Below are 24774 nucleotides of genomic sequence, written 5' to 3'. Positions count from 1 at the left end.
CAGAAGTGGAGGAGAGAACAAAGGTACAGGGAAAAGAAAGAGACAGCCATTGTGAGATCAGAAAAATTATATTCTCATTTTTTTAATAATATCATCTTGTCTTGACAGAAATACAAATTCCTGAAAGTTTGGGTTAAGACAAACTCATAACTCCAAATAACCAATACTCTAAGAGCTCTGAGATTTCCTTTTAAAAATAGTAGTTGAGCCCAGCCAGTGTGGCTCAGTGGTTGATCATTGAGCTATGAACCAGGAGGTCACAGTTCGATTCCTGGTCAAGGTACATGCCTGGGTTGCAGGTTCGATCCCCAGTGCGGGGTGTGCAGGAGGCAGCCAATCAATGATTGTCTCATCAATGATGTTTCTATCTCTCTCTCCCTCTCCCTTCCTCTCTGAAATCAATAAAAAAAATTTTTTTTTTAAAAAAAAGCAGTTGTTTTTGCCAGTCTGGCATTATAACCATGCTGGGCCAGAGTGCCAGGGAGCTGAATAGCAGGCTATTAGTATTTGCCATTTCTTTATTACTGGCTCAATGAATCTCTCAAGTGCTGACTTCTGTGAGGGCAGCATGGCGGTATATGCCAAGGAACAGAATTGGTTTGGAGAAGCTTGAATGGCCCCTAAAAGTCTATACTATAACAGTGTCTACAATCTCTTCCTTATTCTCATGAGCATTAAATCATAGATTGTTAGCTTATAAAAACAGGATTAAAGAGGGGGGAAATGGGGTAAAAAGAGTATGTGCTCCCCATTTTGTTGACCTTTACCACTAAAATTATTGAATAAACTTCTACTTTAGCTCCCCAAGTCTATAGAATTTTTAATAATAAACAAGTTATTCTTAAGAGTTATCAGGGCGTTTGCTAATAATTTATAGAAATCTATTCTAGAGTAGAAGGCTATAGAATGTGATGATGAGGAGGATTACACGGATGGTTGAGTTGCCAGATAAATACAGGTGTCCTGTATTTGTATTTGCTAAATCTGGCAACCTTACATATAAGTAGTTAGGAGCTATTTAGAGTAGCAATTGGAAAGAGAAGGGTTGACCCCCCAAAAGAGTTGGACTGAATCCCAAAGTTTTTTTGTTAGTTTCAACATGTACATATTCCTTGCTTCTTCCATATTCCTCATCACCCTCTTGGGTCCATAGGAGACTCCCTAAAAATACGAATTGATTGATTCATTGATAGATAAAAGCAAAAGGCCAAGACCAAGAGCCAAAATCAATAAGGCTTCTGGTTTGAATGTTTTATTTCATGGGCATGAATTTCACCATTTGGAACCCATACTTGTGAAATTGCAAAATATAATGTATTTTAAAACTCAGGTACCTTTTAAAGTCACGTTCTGCTAACTCTCAGGTTATTATTCATGCTTATATCTTAATGGATTCCACAAATCAATTTTTTTCATTTTTCTGGGTGAACATGGCTGATACTTACAAATGAGTATCATTTACTCCCACCCCCATAACTCCTTATGGAGCCAGAGCCCAAAGCTATAAATATAGAACACTGCTTCTGGCGCCCCCTTTCTCCCTCCTTTCTCTCCCCAGCAAGTAATGGATTTCTCTTTTCACAGTGTTAAAAGGATCAGTAAATCACTGGGTCACCTATTGATATGAAAGTCTTTACATTTGCATGAAATCATTATTGTTTTAGCAAATTGCCAAAGAAAAATACAAAAGGGCAAATAAATCAAGCAAAAAATTGTAACAGGTTTTTACAAAGTCTGGGTGGAGTGGAAAAAGTGATCTTGGCTTAATTAACCACTTAGTCATGAGATGCAGGAAGCAGAGGTTTTAAAAAGTCCAATTGGGGCTGTGCTACACACACGCACACACTCGGGCACACACACACACATACACACACAACCACACATTTTTAAGGTGTTAATTTCCATCACATCATTCTGTGCTGACTTACCCTGAAAAAAATCCTGCTGAATCTTGACCTGGTGTGAAATATTAAAATCACACCCCCTTGGAAGGCCCAACTGCCACGAAAAATCTTCTTTGTGTATGCATAGAGCAGTATCTCTGTACAGGTAACTGATGTGCAAACTCTAGGTGTATATTGCCCGGGGAAAGAAGGGCATGATGGCCTGATACGTCTGGATTCCCTTTATATCAGGAACATCTCATTTTAGCTCCACTTGTTGACTCATACCATTACCTGTGCTTTAAACACTCTAATCCCTACAATCTCCTGGGTTTCTAAACTCCAGTCATTCTGATGTCATGACTCTAGTCAATCCTCCCATCTCTTGTGCCCCTAAATTTCTCCTTCCCTAATTAATTACCACACTTATAATTGAGACTGTACACCTGGTTATATACTTTAACACTTGACTATCAAATTCTTTGCATTATTTTATCTTTTCTTATGCTTGCACCTCATTCTCCAAATTACTGGGTAGAGGTCCCCTAAGGCTTACACCTCTCGGGCCAGTCATCACCCGTGAAGAGTAGCAGGTATCATACCTGCAGAATGACGCAACATGCATCATGAACCTAAGGTCACTGCTCCAATCAATCTTATTTTAAGGAAACCAGTCATACATTAGGATGAAGGGAAAAGAAGCTTGAGAGGTTAACAACGGTTCTGGTCAACAACGGCCATGTAGATAACCACGGCCCCCAGCAAAGATTGTAATAGAACTTCCTGTAAGCAATGGAAGGCTATGTGGTTCAGGAGGAATCTTCTTCTCTGAAGGGATCAGCACCTCTGGGGCTTGGTGACAGATGCCCTCTCACTCACAGCACCTCCATTCTGAGTGCACAGGTTACTTCCTAGTCTGTCAGCCACTGACCTGTTTCAGGGCAGAGGAGCCTGTCCCCCCAGTGCTGTGTGAGCAGAGGGCATTAAAGCCCTCCCAGGTCCAGCGTGATGGTCTTCAGAGAACATGGCAGTACATTCCTTGTTGAGGACCTAGTGTCCTGTACAATGATCCGGGGCCACAGAATCTATCTTAAGTATCAGGTGCCACTGCCTGTCCCTGTCCTTTGGAAATATTTTCAGGCTGTTGTGAGGGAAGGAATAGATCAGTTTTATTGAGTCTATCTGCTCAATCCCAGAGAGAACCCTTGGTGCCAGGTGGGGTCAAGGGGACCAAAAACAAATAGTCTCCTGATGCACAAATATCTTTCTAGCCAAATCCTATTAAAAATTATAGGGTCACAGATATAAGTCATCCCCAAATGCTATCACATGGCTTTAGTCACACATTTTTAAGTTTCCTTATGTTCAACTAATTTTAGCAGAGCCTAGGAGGTACGGATTCTGAACTATCTAAATTTCTGATAACCCACTATATAGAGTCTGGATAATTCTTTTAGTACTAAATACAAATGTATACTGCATATACACCTAAGAGGTTAAAGAACAATTGTAAAGAATTTTGAAGGAAAGAAAAGTTGAAACAGGAGTAAAATTTTAGATAAACAATGAGACAAAAATTGACCATTTGCATTTGTTAGAGGAAATTATAATTCAAAAAAACAGAGAAAGATCTGAATGATAAAAGGATAATAGGATAACAAGAACCCCAAACTCAGACTTAGCATTTACATTTGAAAAGAAAAAACACACACACTATCATAATATTTGAAAAGATTGAACTAAAAACTTTCACCTACAAATAAAAGATTATATTGATCAGTAGAGTCTTTTTGCTGTTAATTATGCACTGGTATTTTATTATTTTTTTAAGTTTAACCATTTAATATCTTTAAACAAAAGAACAACATAAGGTACCACTTTTTCATAAGTAAATGTGAAAAATAACCTGTTAAATTGTCACAGTCCCATTACAGCAAAGAGACAAATGAAAAATTAAAATAGGTGAGGAAATCTAATTTTATAAAAATTGAGTATCAAATAGAAGGTTGTGAAAGGTAAGGCCAGTTAAAGTTAAGAGCAAAACAACCTTTTCTTTGAAATTGAAATTTCAATTTTGATAGAAAATATAGGTTTCCTTCTGTTGTGTATTCAGAGTCTAGGGAAACAGGGCCTCAACATTTTGTTTTTCTTTCTATACCCACAGAAATAAGCTATTAAGCCCAAGTGAGTTATTCTCATTTTTTTTAATTCTTTCAATGTATTTCAATATAATTTTTTTCAAGATTTAATGAAAGAGCTGTACAATCCATGCCCCACCCCTTTTCAAGAATGTCTGGCCAAATGCAGCTGTAAATTATAAAATAATGCCCTGCATTCATAACACCGTTTGCACATAAATATAAAAAATATAACCACGAATCAAATGAGTCTTCCAGATCAGTTGCTTAAGCCATCACATACATAGAAATAGATCCTTAAGAAGCATCCTCCAACTTTAAAATCTGTGTAGATTTTACTCTAAACATCTCTCTTTTGAGTCATATAGTAGCCAGTACTCATATTCCAAAGAAGTGACTGCTAAATTAAAAATAACCAGTTATTCAATGCAGTCGCTTTTTCCCCCTCACCCCTCACCAAGCCTTGTTATTGATCTAAAAAGCAATTTTGTTCACAGAAAACCCCAGTTCCCCTTGTTTGTGACAAAAATCTACTCTTCAGGATGGTGCCGGGGAAGTAGGGGCATCTGGGACCTCCCTCCCCGCCAGCATCACTTTCTGAAATGGAGACAAAAGTTAATTAAACACATTCAGAAAAAAAATAATGTTTTACGAACTTAATTCTAAGAAATACCAGATCAGAGCATGGCCTTTCTTGTAGATGAGCCTGTGTCCTGGCGTCTCCAGAATAGCCCCCCGTCTGCCTGTTATCCTGGTGTCACTATCAACAGCCATGCCTTTCCCTCTCAAGTCTCAGGTTGGAGAGTAAACTATATGGCTGCCCGCCATTAAGCTACATATGAAGGTGTGCGTTAAAAATGCATGACGTTTGTTTTCTATTGGTACAGAACAGTAACACACTGAACGAACTATTAAAATGATTAAATCTGGTTTTAATCTGGCATTGTGTGTGTGAGTGTGTATCTATAGACACACACACACACGCACACACACACACACACACACATCCAAATCCACAGCCTGTAAGATAAATATATTTAAATGAGAAGTAATGGAGTTCACTAGGCACAGTCATGTTGCTAGTCATGAAGAGATTTCCTTAAAGAGTGATTTGGGGGCATAGACTCACATTTCAAAAATGTCATTTCTAACACAACTCTAGGTGCATGCTGAATCAAGTTATAAGACATTTGAGAAAAAGTTTTGTACTTCATAGCCACACTTACTTTCAATCAAAAACTGTATTACCAGACTCGATACCAATGTTAAGTCCAAATTATCTCATAATTTTAGACAGAATAAAGTTGATGCTAGAATAAAGTAAACCCAACAGATTACTCTGTCTTAGGGAAATGTCAGCAGATGAAAAAATGAAGTATAAATGTTTGGTTTTGTGTTCATGAATCCATACACACATGTGCATTCTCTCTCTCTCTCTCATGCATGTGTGCGCACACACAGACACACACACACACACATCTGTACACTTATGCTTCCTGCCTTCCTAAAAGAGATTTGATGTGGCTAAAATATGTATCATGGCTATTCTCCAGGTAGTTATGTTTCTCCTAATAATATACTTAAGCCCCAACTTCAATGCCCTCATTAGTAACTTGAATATCTTAAGGCTTTCCATAGGGAAATAAATCTCAAATGAAAATAACTGCTTTTGACATGCATTGACCTTGTTAACCTTGCAGGTAAAAGCTCACCAAGCAAATAAATGTCATGTCGCTAATGCAGGAATCGACACACAAAATGGGGATATGATGAGATTCAGCTGTTGCTCTTTCTTATGGAGACAGACCAGGGCTGCTGCAGAACGCGTGCACAGGAAAACCAGCCTACCCAGATGACCCCAGGATGCCCAAATCACAACCCTAACGCCTACACCCGGGGCACCTGATTAATCAGCAGAGAGCATCTCATTGGTGAAATAACTGCGTGTCTTTTGGTCGGATATAGAACATACTGTCTTATGTTTCTAACTAGTCTCATTACCTCAGTGCCAATACAATTTTAACAATAAAATGTGATTATCTGCTTATATAACAGCACGTATCTTGAGAAAACCCTACTGAACCTTTTGCAAGGCTTTTGATCCTACAATATATTTTTAAAAGGTTGAAACAGGCAAATCTTGCATATGGACTTGGTACTTTATACATTTTATATTATGCTAGGAAAAAGTTAATTCAGCAAACTGTATGTGGTTGCCCGATACTATATGAAAGATGCTACGCTGCGTATTTAAAATCAGCTATGACATCTCACTGGAAAGATTCTCCTAGACTCCCTTTCCCAGGAAGAGTCAATTCCCTGCCATATATGTTCCAATCTCATCTCTATGATGATTAATACAACTGACTTAAGCTAACAGTATAATAATAATTTCCTCATATGCTTCTGGTAACCATTATATTCTGAAATCCTTATATCGAAACACCTTCTGTCCTTTTATCTTCCTTAGATCTTAATACCGTTTTCTGCATCAAAAGTGTTCAAAATGTTAAGTGAATGAATTCATAATACCTCAATGGAGATCATTCAAAAGTGAGGTAATTGATTACTTTGATCATTCATGCAAGCAATACTGTGCTATTCTTCACAATGCTTCCTGGGAACTGGAGAGGCCTCGTCAACATTTGCAACAAAAGTTCACACATATAAAAATGTTAGGTTTGTTTTTTTCTGACCTGGAGATGTCTGTTTAATAGCAAATATCGCCTAAGATCCCATACAAGTATGTTTCCTGTTTCACATTACGAAGCTTCGTCTTCCCACCCGCCCCCTCCCCCCAACATGAAACTGATCCTTCTGGTAACAGTCACATGAAAAATACTCCCACCTCCCAGCTGTCAATGTTTCATAAGTATTAGAATCCATACTCTGGCCCTGACTGGTGTTGCTCAGTGGTTGGAGCATCAACTGGTACATCAGAAGGTGGCAAGTTTGATTCCTGGTCAGGGCACATACCAAGGTTGCCGTTTCAATCCCCAGTTGGGGCACGTGCAGTAGGCAACCAATTGATGTTTCTCTCCCTGCCTTCCTCTCTCTCTCTCTCTCTCTTTTCATCTTCCTCTCTCTAAAAACCAATAAAATAATAAACTTAGAAAAATAAAAGAATCTATACTCTGTTAGATGAGTCCATTAGATCTATGTCATAATCATTTTGCCAAAGTACAAATGCTCTGAAAAGCACATGGACAATACTGAAATATTTACAAATTGCATGATATAACCGGAATTAGCTTTAAAATCTTGCATTAAAAATAAATATGAAAAATCATAGAAACATCCTTACATTTTTTATTCCAAGTCTTTCTTAGAGACTTGGGAAGATAAACAGAAAACTCCCCAAACTACGTTCATGGTTGTAAATATCTAGATAAGTCATCAGATATTGTTTGATTATGTGTTTACTTTTCATTTTCATCTCAACTTGCTCTCAGTCCAATGGTCAAAGGTGAACCTTCACACATTCACAAAAAATCACACACAGGCATCAACACGTATGGAAAGATCTGTGCCTGGTCTGCAATGCAGAAGAGAAGTGATGAACTTCTCTATTCTTGATTGCCTGTCCCATCCACACAGTGGCTTGTTTACATAATACTATAAGTAAACTTTGCTAAGAAATTGCCCATGTGCTTTGAGCACTGGTGTCAAATTTGCCAGAGATGAAATGGACTTCGATCAGAGTGACCTAATACAGTACACTCTGCTGATTTGATTCAGAACTTGAACTTGCCGTAGAAGGCTGGCTCCCACTGCCTGGCTGAACATATTTAATTGATTTCAAGGAATTAGAAATCCCACTTTTCCTCCTCTGACTCACAAAGTTTAACTTAGTTTGCTTGTTATGAAATAATACATACTTTTACCTATTAATACAAACACAGGCGTATGCTAGACAATCTTGGACATAGACAGATTAGCCAGCAAAGAAAGAACAGAGCAGTGGTTAGAAAAAAATACCTATGTTCATGTAGCCATTCCTCAAATACAGTGCCTGTTTTCTCCTAATTAATTGTTTTTAAAGATTTTCAGGATGCATAATTTATACTCGATGTATTTCATAATGAGAGATGCAGAGTTTGAAAACAGACATACATATATTAGTCTAAAAATAGAGCCTATAACTTGTTTCAACATTCAGGTTTTAAAATATTGGTATCCTCTCCATGAATGCCAATTCCAAAAAGGTTTTATTACCCAGTAACTATTACCAGTGTTACTGGTCAGTCTTGCTTTAGATAAAATTATCGTATGAATTGATGCAACTTATAAAATGTGAACTTTTAGTGACATCTGCTAAAGGGTACACAACACCTTCTACCATAAGAGCCCTAATGGGACAGCACTGGTTTGAGGAAATTTATTTCCTAAAAGAGAACATGTTTCTTTGGACCAATTGGACGGGTAGACATGATAAATTCACAGCTATGCCAATAGGAGGTATTAGGATTTATCAATTACAAAAGGCAAAAGTTATATATCGATTTTTTTTATGAAGACCAGGTCTCTTTGTGATATGCTTCTGTACTTTAAGAAACGTATGGCTGCCCAATCAGCATGGCTCAGTGGTTGAAGGTCAACCTATGAACCAGGAGGTCATGGTGTGATTCCCAGTAAGGGCATATGCCCGGGCTGTGGGCTCCAACCCCAATGTGGTGCGTGCAGAAGGCAGCCGATCAATGATTCTCTCTCATCATTGACGTTTCTATCTTTCTCTCCCTCTCTCTCCCTTTCTGAAATCAATTTTTAAAAATAAAAAAAAAACATATGGCTTATTATTCATATTGTTTTCTAGAACTAAGAACTGAGATTATGCAGCAGCAAATCATTTTCCCAATGTTAACTGCATTCTTTCAAAAAGGAGAAATGTTCATGAATGTAGCGTAATTGTATTTTTCCAGCCACTCCAAGCAAAGCAATGGCTTACTTGGGTTGGCACCTGGGAGACCAAATATTGTTTTTACTTAAGTGAATTAGCTATTATGATGGATCAGGAAAGAAATATCAGGACCAACCGAGGCCTGGTACCTGGGTGATATTTTCCCAGGTTGGGCCTTTTGGGGGCCAATGGAAAGAAACTAAATTATACCTCCCCTTAGGTTTTTTTCCCCCACCTCCGACTATTTTATGAAGGTAATTAGTACTTTCAGTAATTGGACCTCACACTCTCATGGCTCAAGTCCCAAGTTACAGGTATTGCTGCAGAAAATCTTCGGGCCTTCCTGGGGAAACAGTCCCCTAACAAGAATTATCAAATTTAATAGGATACTTGAGTTTCTGACTTAATCTATTTTTCCAGAGGAAAAAGGGGTTCCAGTTGTTCAAGGTTATTAGAAGGGCTGCCTGCTGGGGCATAAAGTAGGGAGGAGCTGGAGAGAAAGTTCCTAGGGAGGGGAAACAGGGAGTACCCAGCACATTCCATTCCCCCTGTTCCTGAGGGGTATAGACCCTGGGCCTGGCTGGGAGTTCGGACATTCTTAAATGCAGTCCGCCTTGCACTCTTCTAAGAAATCACTCTAGACGTGCCCTGGCTTGTCCCACAGAAGGATATTCCCACAGACAGAACCACTGGAGAGGTTCAAGGGCAGGTTACAGACTCGCAGCCAGCCAGAACCTGACAGCCGGCAGAGTACATGGAAAAACACTGCTGGTTCGAGTCTCATCTTCTTAACAATGTTATGCAGCTATACCCTGCCTTGATTGGTGTTCTTTGTTTTCTCTCATTTTGTGATTTCTTTTTACCTATCGTAATAGTTTCATTATCTAGAAGATCACACAACCATCACTATTTACAGACTAAAAAGATTTTTAAAACGTGAACCTTTCTGCCATATTTGCTCCAGAGATCTCAAAGATACTCCATGAAAAAAGTGTCTTAAAGAAATGTGGGCTAGCAGCATGATTCGGGCAAACACCTCCTCTCAGTAGGGGAGAGCCTCATTTCTAGACAATTGCGCTTAGACTGTGCACATATGTGATATATGTGACATGCATATGTACATGTAACTATATATGGAGAGAATTTTAGTTATATATAAAAGCCTATAAGACTGTAAACTGCTTAAACCCAGTTCAGTATTTTATAAATAATGGATGCTTAGAAGCTACTCTGGATGAAAAAAATAAAGTAGCGTATGAGCTACCTTGTGTTATTATTATTTAATTTCTAACTATCTGTTTTTATACTGAACCATTTTGGTGGTTTGACATCAATTCAATCAAGTCTTTTCCATTCTTTCCCCTCAAACCATTAGTTGAGTAAAGCCCTTAAACCTCCCACAAGCTCTGAATTGCTGAGTTGAGCTGAGAGATGGGACAGGCAGTTCTTTAGAGAACACGTCACATCCCCAAAGCAAAAGAGCAGCAAAGGAAACCAGTAGGATGGGTAGTGATGAGCTCACTACTGTTGTATCTCTTTGGTTATTCTCTAGACGAGGGCTCTGGACCCCTGGATTGGGTTCAGATGGGCAAGTAAGAGAGAACAGACACAGGGACTTAATCGAGAGAATGAGGGGGACATATCAAATCTATTACTTTACAATGTGATCTCAGGTTTAAAAAAAGACAAGAAAGAACTGAGTCACAGAGAAGTGGCAAGACACGGGGACACGAAAGGGACAATGAAGCGGAGCTGTGAGGGACAATGTCCGGAGCAGGACAGTGAGCATCCTTAGTGCTCCTGAGAGTCACGCAGGGCTGAGCGGACAGTATCTGAGACAGCGCTTCACAAACGTGAGTGTGCGTAGTGAGCACCTGGGGACCTTTGTAAAAACGGACATTTGCATCAGTGGGTTTGGAGTGGGGCCTGAGATACTGAATTTCTAACAAACCCCAAAATGCTGCTGGTCCCAGGATCACACCTGCCATAGCCAGGTTCTAAAGTTTAGCACAAAAATATCATGAGTTTTCATTCTTTCAGGGGCTACTGTTTTTTATATACCTTTTTGCTCCCTTGCCTAAGTACCTTATTTTCAGTCTGCCTTTTTGTGTGTACAATATAGAAAGCCTGTGTAGATTCCTGTAATGATCTAATAAACACTGGTTCTCTCCATCTCACCAGTTACCCCCATCACAACCCCCAGCAAGCATTTACTGGGCTCCCCTGGACTTAGTAGCACAGCATGTCAAACTCACAGGCTAACATGGGCCAAATAAACAAGGTTTAAGTTTATGTGGGCTGCAAAAAAACCAAAGCTTCAATTTTCATAGAAACGTAGGTTTATTTCATAGAGCTATGCTGAATAGAATTGTAGGGCTGAAATAAATGAGTAATCGTTAACATAAAATAATAGAACATTTTAATAAAATTGATATATTTTTTAACATTAACTTACCAGACACTGAATAACTGCACAAGTAAGCGTAATGCAAATATACCTATTTTTCTTGTTCTCCGAAAGCGAAATATTTCCTGTTGTGTACACCAAACAAGTCAGTACAAGACTAATGATGTGGCAATCAGCTGCTAAAATATTCGCTGCTAGTATTAGTGGAGAGAAATGGTGCGCCTGCGCGTAAGGTGGGTAAGGGAAATAAATGCAACACGATTATAGTAATCAGTCATTAGCGGATGTTGTAGTTCGTTATTAATAATTAATAACTATGTATAACAGGATATTGTAAAGATTAAGTTACACAATTTTTATTAAAATGTTTCTTACATACCGTTATATTGGCTGGGCTGCAAAAATATTCGTGGTGGGCTGTATGGGGCCTGTGGGCTGCGAGTTTGACATGCTTGTGTAGCATGTTGTGCTAACCATCTCTGGTGGGGGACCTAATGAGATTCTAATATATATATTCTCTGCCTTAAAGGAACTAAATACAAACTTAAGCAGAAAGGATGGACATGCATGGCACATATGTTATAACAGAATGTCTAAACAAGGTGACCCATCCGTGGCATTCGAGAGCTTTAGAAGAAAAGTCAATAAATCAATCAGGGACAGCCAAGGACAATATCTTTTGGTGGCGCCCTCTAGGGATAGTTTTGCTAAAATGTTGTGGAAACACAAGCCAGCTTAACCAACTTTCTTTAGGAAGCACGCATGGATTTTTTTTTCCCCTCTTACTGGTCTGAGAACATAAAGGGGATAAAATAAATCAAAATAAAGCCATTGGATATTCTATTGGGTAATCAGAGTTTGTGATAAGAGAAAGGGTATACAGTGTAGCCACCAGACCTCTTTCCCCCAACTGTACAAATCTCTGAGCCACCAGAAGTCTGGACAAAGGGAGATTCTATTAAGCTGCTTCCTCTAGGATTGGGCTCCAGACACATAAGTAGCTCGTTGGTGTGTTTCTTTGGCCCACCATACAATTAATTAGGCCACAGTTGTTTATTTTGAGACATTGAACTGGAGACCTTCTTGAGAGAGGCTTGCCCTTGTGGTTTGTCCTGATCCTTCCCCCAAGTGTGGGAACCTTTGTCTAATTGGATTGACTGCAAGTGTAATGATCATGGCGTGAGTTCCCTCAGCAGCGCGTACACCACGGGCATTCACATGGAAATGAGGTTAATTACACAGCATAGATGCGTCTGATGATTGCACCTGCAGTGCCACAACAACCTCTCTTTAACTCAGTTTCACAAACAATGACAAAGAGCAGCTGCGTTCATCTCCGCAGTTAGTGTTTAAAAATCTGTAATGATCCCCAACAGAATGGAGGTGCAGGGGGTGAGAGTGAGGAAGGAGAGGACTCTTCCGGTTCAGATGTCCTTCTCCAGCCACCTGCTGATGGTGCTCAACCCGGGGGCCATGGGCACAGACAGGCAGCCAGGATAAGCCGTTGCCAGCCCTGGTCTCTGCCCCCACCCCCACGCCCCCTTTCTGACTGAGATGTGATTTTCTCATCTGTCAAGAATCATTAATAGGGTGATGGAGATTTATGAAGGGCAAGGCCAGCAAAACACCAGACTACAGGGTCATTATAAGTAGCCAAAGTGTATTAGTCAGAGTTCTTGGGAGAAACTGAACCAGCAGGATATCTATCTCTATCTCTCTATAAAAAGTTTTATTATACGGAATTGGCTCCCATGATTAAGAAGCTGACAAGTTCCAAGATCTTCAAGCTAAGACCCAGGACAGCTAATGGGGTAGTTCCAGCCCCAGTATGAAGACCTAAGAATTGGGGAGAACCTGTGGTATAAGTTCCAGTCTGAAGGCCAGCAGGCTCAAAACCCAGGAAGATGTGGAGTTTCAGTTTGAGTCTCAAGGCAGGAAAAAAGCAATGATCCAGCTTAAGACAGTCAGGTAGAAGGAGTTCTCTCTTATTCAGGGCACGGTCAGCCTTTTTGTTCTATCTAGGCCTTCAACTGATTGGATGAGGCCCGTCGTAATGCGGGGGGGGGGTGTCTGTTCTACCAGGTCTATCAATTTCAATGTTAAACTCATCCAAAACACACTTACACCCAGAATGATTTATATTTTACCAAATATATTGGCCCCCATGGTCCTAACAGGTTGATACACAACCCATTCCCCAAGTCATGAAAGGACTGCTTGGGAGTGAGCCTACTAGAGTAACACCCAAAGGACTGTGGCTGGTCTTTTATCCACCTTTCCTACCACCACAGCAGCAAACCTATCCTTCTTTCTTTTTCTTGCCCCGGGTTTCTATTTTTTTTCCTATTACCTATTTTGTGTCCTGTTTGCCTTTCCTCCTGTCTCTTTAGTGCCAGGAAGACATTCTACAGCAAGTGCTGATCCCCACCCCTCATCTTAACTGGATCTGTGCAGATCTGAGTTGCTCTGATATGTACCCATCTGATGCTTACTGAGCTCCCAGATTAATCACAAAGAAGCTCTGTAATTATGTCAGTGATGCTGGTGGGGGTGTGTGGAAGAAACCATAGACATCCACATGTCCACATTCACAATCCTCTGGGATTTTAAGAAACATTTTATTATACGTGAAAAAAATCTCAGCCCCATACCTATAGAGTTGCAGCTATAATCTGAGGATCCAAATGGGATTCCCTGGCTGTGGCTGGGAGAGATAATTGACTGCGGTTAACTCAAATCTGCCCTCAAATATTTCAACATTTAAGAAATGTGCTCCAGGCCCTAAGAGCAATTCTGAACAGAGGAGGTCCAGAATGCTTATGAATAACTGCATGAGCTTTCAAACGGGCTGGGTTGAAGGTGAGGACACCCAGGGGTTTGCGGAACTTGTTGTGTTTGTTAAAATATCTAGATTTGCTCACCTTTCAGTCTTGCCTCATGTCTCTTTTCATAACATATTGTCCCCAAAAGATAGTAAGGGGGGGCAGACTCTCCGTGCACTCAGCAGTCACCCACAGGCAGCCAGAAATTGTTTCTTGCTGTTCTGACCTCTCTGCTCAACACGCAACTAGCCTCTGATGGGTGGGGAGCAAGGTTAGCTGAACTAGACTACGTCAGAGAAAAACCATCTCAGTCCATTGGTCACCTCTGTGGGTCTCCATGGCTCACCTTCAGCTTAAGAAAATTGCTGAGTCATCTGTGTTTGCTGTACAGGGGACAAGGGGATGGAAGAGTCGGCCATTTAGGGAAGGAAAGAAATCGTTTCCTACTCACCACTTCACTGCAGGAGTCCATCTCCCGTGCAACCAGGAAGAGAACTTGTTTTCCAGATGTGAAGCAAACAAGCAGAGATGTACCAATGAACGTCTATAAAACAGATGAACGTCCTACCCTCTTTGACCCTCAAGACCCACTCTGACTTGATAATATGCTGAAAAGAACACCCCATGTCCATGGTGGGCAATCCAGAAAAGACCAATTCTGCTTTTTTTTTAAATGGTCATGCCGGACTTATGACTCATCGCTTACCCTCTCTGAGGTTCATGACAACGTAACGTTCAGCCCAGTGAACTAAACCTCAGAATGTGTTGCCATCACTAATAATGGTTTGCAGAGAAGTGAGAAGTCACAGTGCGTGATGGGAGGCACACTGCAGGCCCTTAGCTGAAGTGAGCTCAGGATGGGAACACAGAGGCCTGATTGAATGACCGGCAGACAGATGCTAGGAACTTGCCCACTTGACTCACCCAGCGGCCCCCACCTGGTTTCCGCAAGCTGCGTGCTACCAAGATCGGGTCCCTGGGGATGCGGGACTCGGAGAACACAGAGATGCCTTCTGTTATCACCGGCAGCTCCAGGATCCTGTGCACTGAAAGCACGAAAACCACTGACAGTCAGGAGGACTTCAAACCCACAGCCTCGCCGGAACGTGTGGGATAAAGAAGAACTGCAGGCACCTCCTGTAGTTTGAGCACCTGAGGTGGACACGCATAGGCTTTCAGAGGATGCCAGGGGGTTTAATTTGGATTCTTAAAAACAGTTCCTCCAAACAAGGTCTCTGTTTACACTTGGGGAGGCTCATTTGACTTGTTCTGTTTTGCAAAGTGCAATGTTTCTGTAATATGTTTTGGTGGCATCATTTCAAATCAAAACAAGGAAAGCGGTTCTCAAAAATAAAACCAGAGGCCAGCTAAGTCAGGGTTTGCGAAGTCCATGGGTTGTTTGCTTATTTACACTACACTTCTTGTCCTCCCTCCTTTGGGAGTTTCTATTGAAACACACACATACACAGGCCCACCTTGGTGGGGAGTTAAAAGGAAGGGAATAACATGTGGGCTGGTTCCTGTGACAATTTGAGAGAGATGAGCATATATGCATATGCAAATATGTATGTATATATGAATCAGACATGCATATCATTAAATATAAACAAAAATTATATATATATATATATATATATATATATATATATTTTTTTTTTTTTACTGCTCCCAAGAAAAGAGGATAACTAGAAGCTGAGCGAAGAGTTTAGGATGTAAAACAAAGAGACTTTCACCCAGCCGTGCCTGTTCCAACAGGCTCTCTTTTTTTCTCTTTTTCTTTAAGGGAAAAACCTCTGAAGCTGATTTGCAATTGTTAAGCTAATCTGTGGCCTAGGGGAGAAAAAAGCCAGCGAACCCTTATAGAAATGAAGGAAATTACACAGACATGCCCACCCCCAGATTTAACGTTCCACTTCCATGTGGTTTTGGAACGCACGAGAAGTTTGAGTTGTACTTGGAAAGAAAAAAAAAAAATCCTGCACCAAGGACATCTGGAGGAGGCGTCGCTGTGAGGACAGAGATCCTCCCGGTAGTCGGGACGGTGCTAATTCAGGCTGGCAGCTGCTGCGTTTCATTATTAAAAACATGTTATTCCCTTTAGAAACTGCGAGGAAAAGCACAGCACGTATCGATGTAGGCTGAGGATACCTGTACACATGTTCATTTATGAAAGCACCTATTATGTGCAGAGTCTTGGGGAACAGCAGTGACCAAGGAGGAGGAGGTACCTCCGCTCCTGCAGTTCACATCCTAGAAGGTGTCGGCAGACAATAAATGCATGAACGTATAATCAGGCTACTCCAGACTGTAATTTTTATTACTAGGACAAAACAGAGAAATATGACACATAATGGAAGGCAACTGAAGAGGCATGCAAGTGGCTGCTTTCATCTAAGCAGCCAGAGAAGTCTCGCTGAGGGGGTGGCATTTGCCCTGACACCTGAATGCAAATGGAGCCAGCCAAGCTCATACCTTCAGAGTCGGATTGACACATTTTAAAGTCCCCAGGGCCTACCAGGTACACTTCCATCTCTGGATGCTGTCAGTCAAGCCCTTTGCGGTTTGACTATCACATATCCCTTCAGCCTCAGTCCCCACTAGGCGTCTGTAAGAAGTCTTGGCTCTAACCCTGAGGAGGGTTCTTTGTTCATGACCTTATGCTTTTCTCACAGAGTTCTCTCACTGGATGGCCTGCTTCCTCCACCCTACTTTTTATGTTCAAATTCTCCCATCCTCCCAGAGCCTCTGTAAACGTCACCTTCTCCATGACGTCCTCTCTAAAACCACATTTATAAGTCCCGCTTCCTTTTATTCTTATCTCAATATGAATATATCTTTCTCTTTTCACTTTGTAATCTCTCCTCTGTACCCTGGGCCCTACTTATTTATATAGTATGTCGCCCGTTTCTCCTTCTTGGGTGTCAGCAATTTGAGAACTGCTCTTTTCTCTCTTAGTCTTAACCATTTGTATCTCTTCTGGTTCCTTACTGAAATCTTTGCCAAGTCCTCCATAAATATCTCTTGCACAAACAATGGACGAAAGCTAATCTCTAAATTCAAAAGGGAAAGTGAGGGGGGTAGGAGTGTGTGTGGGATTGTGTCGGTGTGTGTGTGAGAGAGAGAGAGAGAGAGAGAGAGAGAGAGAGAGAGAGAGAGAGAGTGTGTGTGTGTGTGTGTGTGTGTGTGTGTGTGTGGTTAGTGGAGGGCTAGAGCAAGGAACTGGGGTAACAGCAAAAGGGGGAACAGCACACAGACTAAGCTCACTGAATAATCATAATTAAAAAGGAATTGTTTCCTGCTTCCTTTTGTTCTATTTGTCATCACCACTCCTTGTTTGGGTCAATCAACTGGAATTCAGTGTGAATGTGGCCAAATTCTCTGTTTGGTGCTGACAAAAGCAGGCAAGTTTGCTTATGAGAGAGGGAATTATTTCCAGCCACAACTCCAGCCAGGGGTCTCTCCATCCTGGTGGGAAAGCCAGACAGGCACCGACAGGAAGCAGGAAGTAGCTGGTTTGACCGTTCCCCACTGACAACCTTGCTGAAGAGGCTGTTCAGCTTGCACTGCCCCTCAGTGATCTCTCTCAAGCTAATGTAGTCAGAGGATCCAAAAACTAGCAGGCAGGGACGCAGGGAATCTTTTTGAAAAAGATGAATTTGAAAGGTTGAGAGGTAAAGTTCCAGCCCTAGATCACATGGGCAGGTTCAGGTCTCTCTAACGCACAATCTATCTGGATGTCACACTGCCTGAATCACCATCCTATCATCGTTTTCAATGAGGACAGTGTTTTCTTCCTCTCTGCCATACTGTCTCTTAAGGATTCAGGCAAATGGCTTCTGGGGGAAAAGCACTCCCTTAATTACTGAGATATGCAAATATACAGAATCCTCAAGAAACCCTATTGAAGAAATGTCACACCTGTTGCCTCTGGCTCTGGGCCACCCCAAACAAAGCAAGTAGGTGGTGTTTATCTCCTTCTGTCTCCTTATGTTTCCAAATAACTGACTTTCAGGAAGAACCAGCACTGAAATCGTTCCCAAGATCACTCAGAGGGAACTGGGTGCAACGCGGCGCTATGGGAAAGTGAACAGAAAGAAAGGAAGAGGAAGAAAACCGCAGGCCGCCTCGGAGAGCCAGGAGGAGGACAGATATGGGGGCTTGTCAGTTCCAGCAATAACAAGAGCTGACATTTGTTACATGTTAATTACACGGTATTGTCTCTTGGAGGTTAAATCAATCAGAAATTTCCTGTTCAGCTAATAAAACTGAAGCCCATCTGTGGTTTGCCAAGTCACGTTAGACACTGGGGCAGGACGGAGTCGGACGCTCCGGCTTGCGCCTGTTCTGGGCAGAAGGAATGAGAAACCACATCTTTAACTGAACTGGGCTTGTGAGTGTTGCTCTACAGTCGGGGGCCCAATGGGATAGAAAGTATTATCGTAGCTGCCATGTATTGAAGGTGTATGGGTGCACCAGGCACGTTTCTGAGCACTTCGCGGTAGAGTCTTATTTGTCTGAAAGGAAACCCGATGCAGTGCTATTACCTTAAAGGCACAGAAACTGGAACTCTGAGAGGTGGAGTGAAGTTCCCAAATCACACAGCTGGTCAAGGTTGCACTTAGAACTCAAACTCAAGTTGGTCTACTACTAACATCTCAGCGTGTCCCTAATGAATCCCAGGGCACACATTAAGTATTTACCTAATACTTGTGATTTCAAGTGATGCTAGAAAGCCCTGTTTTAAGGGTAAATCTTATAGCATCTACCAAAATTGTTCATTTACTTGACTATTTTCTATTATAAATACAATCCTTCCCATGACTGAAGTTGTTTTGACTATTTAAACCAAAACATGCAGCTGTTTTATTTATTGAGAAGTTCACACACAGGCAATGGATACCGTACAACAGATTAGATGAGCCTCAAGAGGCTTTAAGGAAAGCTACCTCAGTACTAAGATGGGCTTAAGTAAGATAATCAGAAAAGGATTGCCTGAGCTCACTGAACCACACGCTTTAGCTTGATTCTCGTATACACTGGCTTCTGAGGTCTATCTCATGAAAACCAAGACAGTGTTCCACAGATTCATTTTTTAAAACTATTTTCAAATGTCACTCTTCCGAGAAGTTTCCAGCGACTACCTGTACCAGAGGCTCTACGCCTCTTCGCTTGGTGATACTCCACACTTAATGTCATACCATTCATTTATTTAGGATTAAAATGTTTCAAAGGCCAAAACTTAATGTATTGCACAATGTTATATAACCCCATCAAATTTCAGACTTGTTCCCAATCCAGGCATATTAAAGTGTACAAAACAAGTGCATCCTAGAATCCATGAAATACATTTACATGTTATTTTTTTCCCCATGACACGTTCAGGAATAGAATCAATGTTGTGAATTAGCTAAGTGGGGACTAGAAAGCATTGAATATTTGAAGACTAAAAGAAATTATAGGGAACTTTCATTGGCCAAGGTGATCATGGGGGTGGAGACCTGTGACTTACAAGGGTCTTGACAAGGGACACAGAATTGTTCCCATTTCCCCAAACTGAATGTCCCTCTCAACCTTTGTCCATTCTGGGCTGCCTCCATTAAGGAGAAGGTCAAAGATGCCCACTCAACTCATGGGATTTTTGGCCTTACTTCATTTTCTCTTATCTATTTATTTGTATTTCAGAGATCAAGAGAAATATTCTGGGAACTATCTCATGGCCACAGACATTAAGAGCCGCATTTTGGTAAGATCGGCTGGGTTCATCTTGCCCTGGTGTCCTCAAAAAATTCTTGTCAAATTGAAAGACAGAAATACTACCAACTCTTTCTAATATTTTGTAAACCGGGTACACCTATGAATTAGCCACACATCCCTCTCTAATTCCCTTAAGGCCCCACACTGACTGACTTGGCCCCATCCCATTTCCCTTGTGAGAACTGGTTCCCAGCTACCTGAGCCGCGCCGAGGCCCTTTAATTGGCTGCTTGATGAATGACACACTGTCTTCTTTTTATTGGGATAATTCCCAGGCCAGTGATTGGACACATGGAAATGACAGGTACCCGAGGATTACTGGTGGGGCGGGCGTCTTGCTTATTAACCAACACAGGTGGGACTGGGACTTGTCAGCCTGCATGTCCCTGGGCATTCATCTCTGCTGCTGTTAGGCAGGCCTCTGGCTCATAGCAAGATGCTGAAAGTAAATTCTTCTTCAACCTGTACCCGGCCTAAAGCTCCACGTTCCTCTTAGGAAATGTCTTTTTGGACAACACAAAATTATTGGAAGGACTCAAAGTTCCCAAACTGGTAATGAAGGAACACTAAGTTTTGAAGGAGGCAGAGAGGGAATGGAATCATACAAGCTTTCAGATAGCTAGACACGTAAAGTCCAAGGTCACAGTTCCGCTCTCCTGACAGTTTCCGAGAATCAACCTGACACTTTAGGTTTCCTTTTATGTGCTCGGAAAGAACATTTTTTTTCCTTCCTTTGGGACAGGTAGGAATTTGCTTATCTAGAGTTCGAGTTTTTGCCCATCTACTTACACAGATATTAATCCAAGTCTGTCTCCCTGCCATTCCAAAGGTCCTATTGGTGAATATTATGGTGTATTCTTAGGCACTTTTTCCAAGCCTTTCATTTCATATGCACTTTGCCTCCAGCAACTGACAATATGGGTTTTACATGCATGCTTGAAGGGCAGCTAAAATTTGGCAAGAAGTTACAAGTGAGCTTTTTTATTTTTTCCGTTTGGAGGAGGGTTAACTTTGAACGACTTGTGTAGTTCCCTTTAAGCCATGGAAGCCTGAGGCTTGGCCATGACATGAACTAAACCAGCCGGACATGTGCCTTCTGTAGGTGTGCACAGCTAGTCTGGGGTCTGCCTCAGGTTCCCAAGTTTGTCATCATGACGCAACACACGCACCTTGTCAAATGCCCTTCCCTCGTTTAGAATTGATTCCTTGTTCCAGAGAGACAAAACATGATCGTGAGGATAGCGGTTAAATTATACATTCAAGAAAACATACTATTGAGTAAAAATGGGGAAGGGGCCAAATTTGACTGAAGCCCATTCAATAATATTGTTTTTTCTTCAGTTACTCTTTCTTTTGACACTTAATTTCTTCCATCTCCCAGAGTCCCCGTGCCTTGATTTAATTAGTCTGAGCTCTTAATAGCAGTGCCTTGTCTAAGCTGCTCCCTTTCAATATCACTGAAGCTCACAAGCCTTTCTTGCTATCTGCTTTGCTCATCCGACCCCTTCCCTCTAAACGGATTTCGAATTACCTTACCATGTACAGGAAGACCACAATCTGATTCAACACATCGGCAATATCACATGAAAGGGAATAACTTGAGAAGCTAGCTCATGCTGCTTCATCTCCCTTCTTCCTGACATCTTCCCACTTCCTCTATTCCCACCTTGTTTCTCCAAAGCTCTTCAATGTTCATTCTAATTATCTCTTTCCCTGGAACCCTTCTCTGACCCCACAGCGTAACAGCAGCTCTCACATCCTCCTACATTTCATTCTTTCATGTCTTTAATTAGATGCCATGAACCTCATCATTGGCTCTCTTTTCTTTTACACTGTTCTACTCTCCCTAAATATAACAAATTAAGTTGCCCACTCTTAGAAGGCAGAGATTATGGCAATGGGAGAGAGCATAGGAAATGGAGCTGGGAAGACCCAAAATCAAATTTTTCTCTGCCATTTTCTAACTGTGTCCCTCTGAATGTATCTTTCAGAATTGCTTTTATATTCTATAAAAAAATAGGGATAACAAAAACCACCTCATTTTGGTACCGTGATTAAATAAGCTATGACATATAATTAGCTTAGTGATTGACGGACAGGTTCCCTGTGCAGTGTTCGCTCCCATATGCACCCTTTTATTCTCAGGTCCCAGCTCTGTGCTATATTTTCAGTAATTAATAACTTTTTTATTGACATTGCTGCAATCATGAATTTCTCCTACCCTCGGTCTCTCCCTAAGGACTTGCGTATCTTCAAAAGATGGCCTAGTTGTCAGTAGGTCAAGGTCTTCATGAGGACACCTGGGATATTACTTTGGGGTGCTGCTTCAGGCATCATACAGCATTCAGCACAGATTGAGGGAGGCCAAGCCATGGACCCTGCCCTCCACGAAACCCACCCATTAGCCACTCTTTTGGAAAGTAAAGTCTAAAGGAATAACTAAGGTGCAGTTGAACATTGACAGCATGCTGGGAACTTTCCCTTGGGTGTAAAGTAATAGAGGGTCTGGAACAGTTGGAATCCCTGTAAGATCGGATGGAAGAGTTCCAAGCAGGAGCAAGTGGAGGCGCAGCCTGGAGACAGGAGGGCTTTCCTGCCTGTCTCTACCTCTGCTATTTCCTTCCCCCCTTGTTCTGCTGGGCTAGGAATGAGCAGTATGATTCTTTTGGGGTAGTTGTGCTTTGGGAGGTTTTTCTATAAGATACCCCTAGAGGGCGCAATAACTCTCTCCCTCCTGTTCTTAGCCAGGGGCAGAGGTAACATTGGGAAAGTTAATCTATTCTATGCAACAGCCAGATTCAAGTGGTTCAAAATTTAGTTGCAGATAATTTAGAGTCTAAATTAGACCAACTGTCGACAATGAACCTCATCACCTAATACTCATAAAGTGCCTACTGTGTGTATGTGCTTTTCTGTTGGCACAATTTTGCAGCTGGACATGATGAACATTCAAAGAACCTTTGGTCAACTGGAAGGGAAATATTTAGCTTTGTTATTTAATTTAAAGGAAGTGTTCTCTGTCTCATTCCTAAAGAATGATAAAAAATGTATCCTTATTTAGTAACTACAAGGGTTTTTGTTGTTGTTTTAATTTGAATGCAGAGTATCCTAATTTTCTCGGATGAATTCATCTTTTATATGACTGCTTCATATATAGATTTAAAATTGCATTTTTAAACTCAGACGTTTGCTTTAAACATAGATGTTTCTTTCATCATTAAATGTGTGTACTTACTACAACTGTTATAAAGCTAAATTGAGAAAATGTCCTCTCTAAGCTTGTTTTTTTATTTTTTAAAAGGATACTTTTAGTACTCCTCTCATATGGTTGTTTTAAGAACAAAATGAGACAATCTATGGGAAGCACTTAGCATAATGCCTGCCATATAGCAAGCATTCAATAAATAGCAGCTATTATTATAAAGGACACACAATTTTGTGGCACATTATGCTAAAACCTTTCAGAAGGCATAGCTTTATCACAAAGAGGCATCTGATGCTCATTATCCTAATCGTTCGGGTGTCACTTATTGGTTACAGAAACACATATAGGTGTAGTACACACAGAAAGAATGATTTGAGAAAGAGGTAAGAGTGGTTGCCAATGGGAAAACACACACACACACACACACACCAAGTGCACACAAACCTCACCTAGCCCATCATTGTATCAGCCAATGACTTGAACTGGGCAATTGTACAGAATTTGTACATTGCATTTTAGTAATCCTGGTGCCAATTCATTTACAGACAACTTTTTTTAATTATTGAAAAAATATTGTTATCTTGGCAATTTTGGTATCAAATCTAAATAACAACATTACTCATAAAAGAAAGATCAAATCTTTGTTGTTAAAGATTTGGGAGGTAAATGAGATTTATATCCTCCACAGGTCCTCTCTCCTTCTCACATTGTCAATCTCATATAAAAGTAACTGCAGTCAATACCTGATTCTCATCTCATCTGCTCAGTTAGAAAATGAAGGGCATCTTACTCAAGGTCAAAGGGAGACTCTCTGCAACACTTCAAGGTGGTTTCCTTGGATATAGCAACTTCACCCTCAGAATGTGACAGTGTGTGGATTAGCAAAAACCTCAGGGATTTGATTTTAGGTGCTGGAGAGCTGCATGGCCAAATAACCCTGCCTCCTCTCCTAATGGGTGTTTGAAACGCCACTCTGGTCAACTCTTTTCCTTTCCTTGCAGTTCTGGATAGGTATGAGGAATATCACTTTCCGCTGTCTAAGGTCATTTGAAACTTAACACAAATGAAGAACTTGGTGAAGTATTAGTAAGAGTAAGGCAGAGCAACTGCAAACACTGGCTTTCTCATAAGAGAACTTGAGTAAAACAGCCCATTTAAAAAAAATTAATGCCCAGCTGACATGGCTCAGTGGTTGAGCATTGACCGATGAACCAGGAGATCATGGTTCAATTCCCAGTCAGGGCACATTCCTGGGTTGCCAGCTTGATCTCCAGTAGGGTATGTGCAGGAGGCAGCCAATCAATGATTCTCTCTCATCGTTGATGTTTCTATCTCTCTCTCCCTCTCCCTTCCTCTCTGAAATCAATAAAGATATGTTAAAAAAAACCTGTAGTACATTTACACTATGGAATACTATGCAGCTATAAAAAAGAGATCTCTTACCCTTTGGGACAGCATGGATGGACCTGGAGAATATTACGCTAAATGAAATAAGCCAACCTGAGAAAGACAAATATCACATGATTTCACTTATTTGTGGAATCTAATGAACAAAATGAATTGACCAATAAAATAAGACCCAAAGCATGGACGCATGGAACAGACTGACACACCTTGATGTGGGGCTGGGGGAAGAGAGGAGATAAACCAAAGAACTTATATACTTACT

This window comes from Myotis lucifugus, unplaced genomic scaffold, assembly GCF_000147115.1.
Source record: "Myotis lucifugus unplaced genomic scaffold, Myoluc2.0 scaffold_146, whole genome shotgun sequence".
Taxonomy (NCBI): Eukaryota; Metazoa; Chordata; class Mammalia; order Chiroptera; family Vespertilionidae; genus Myotis; species Myotis lucifugus.
This window is presented reverse-complemented; position numbering follows the sequence as displayed.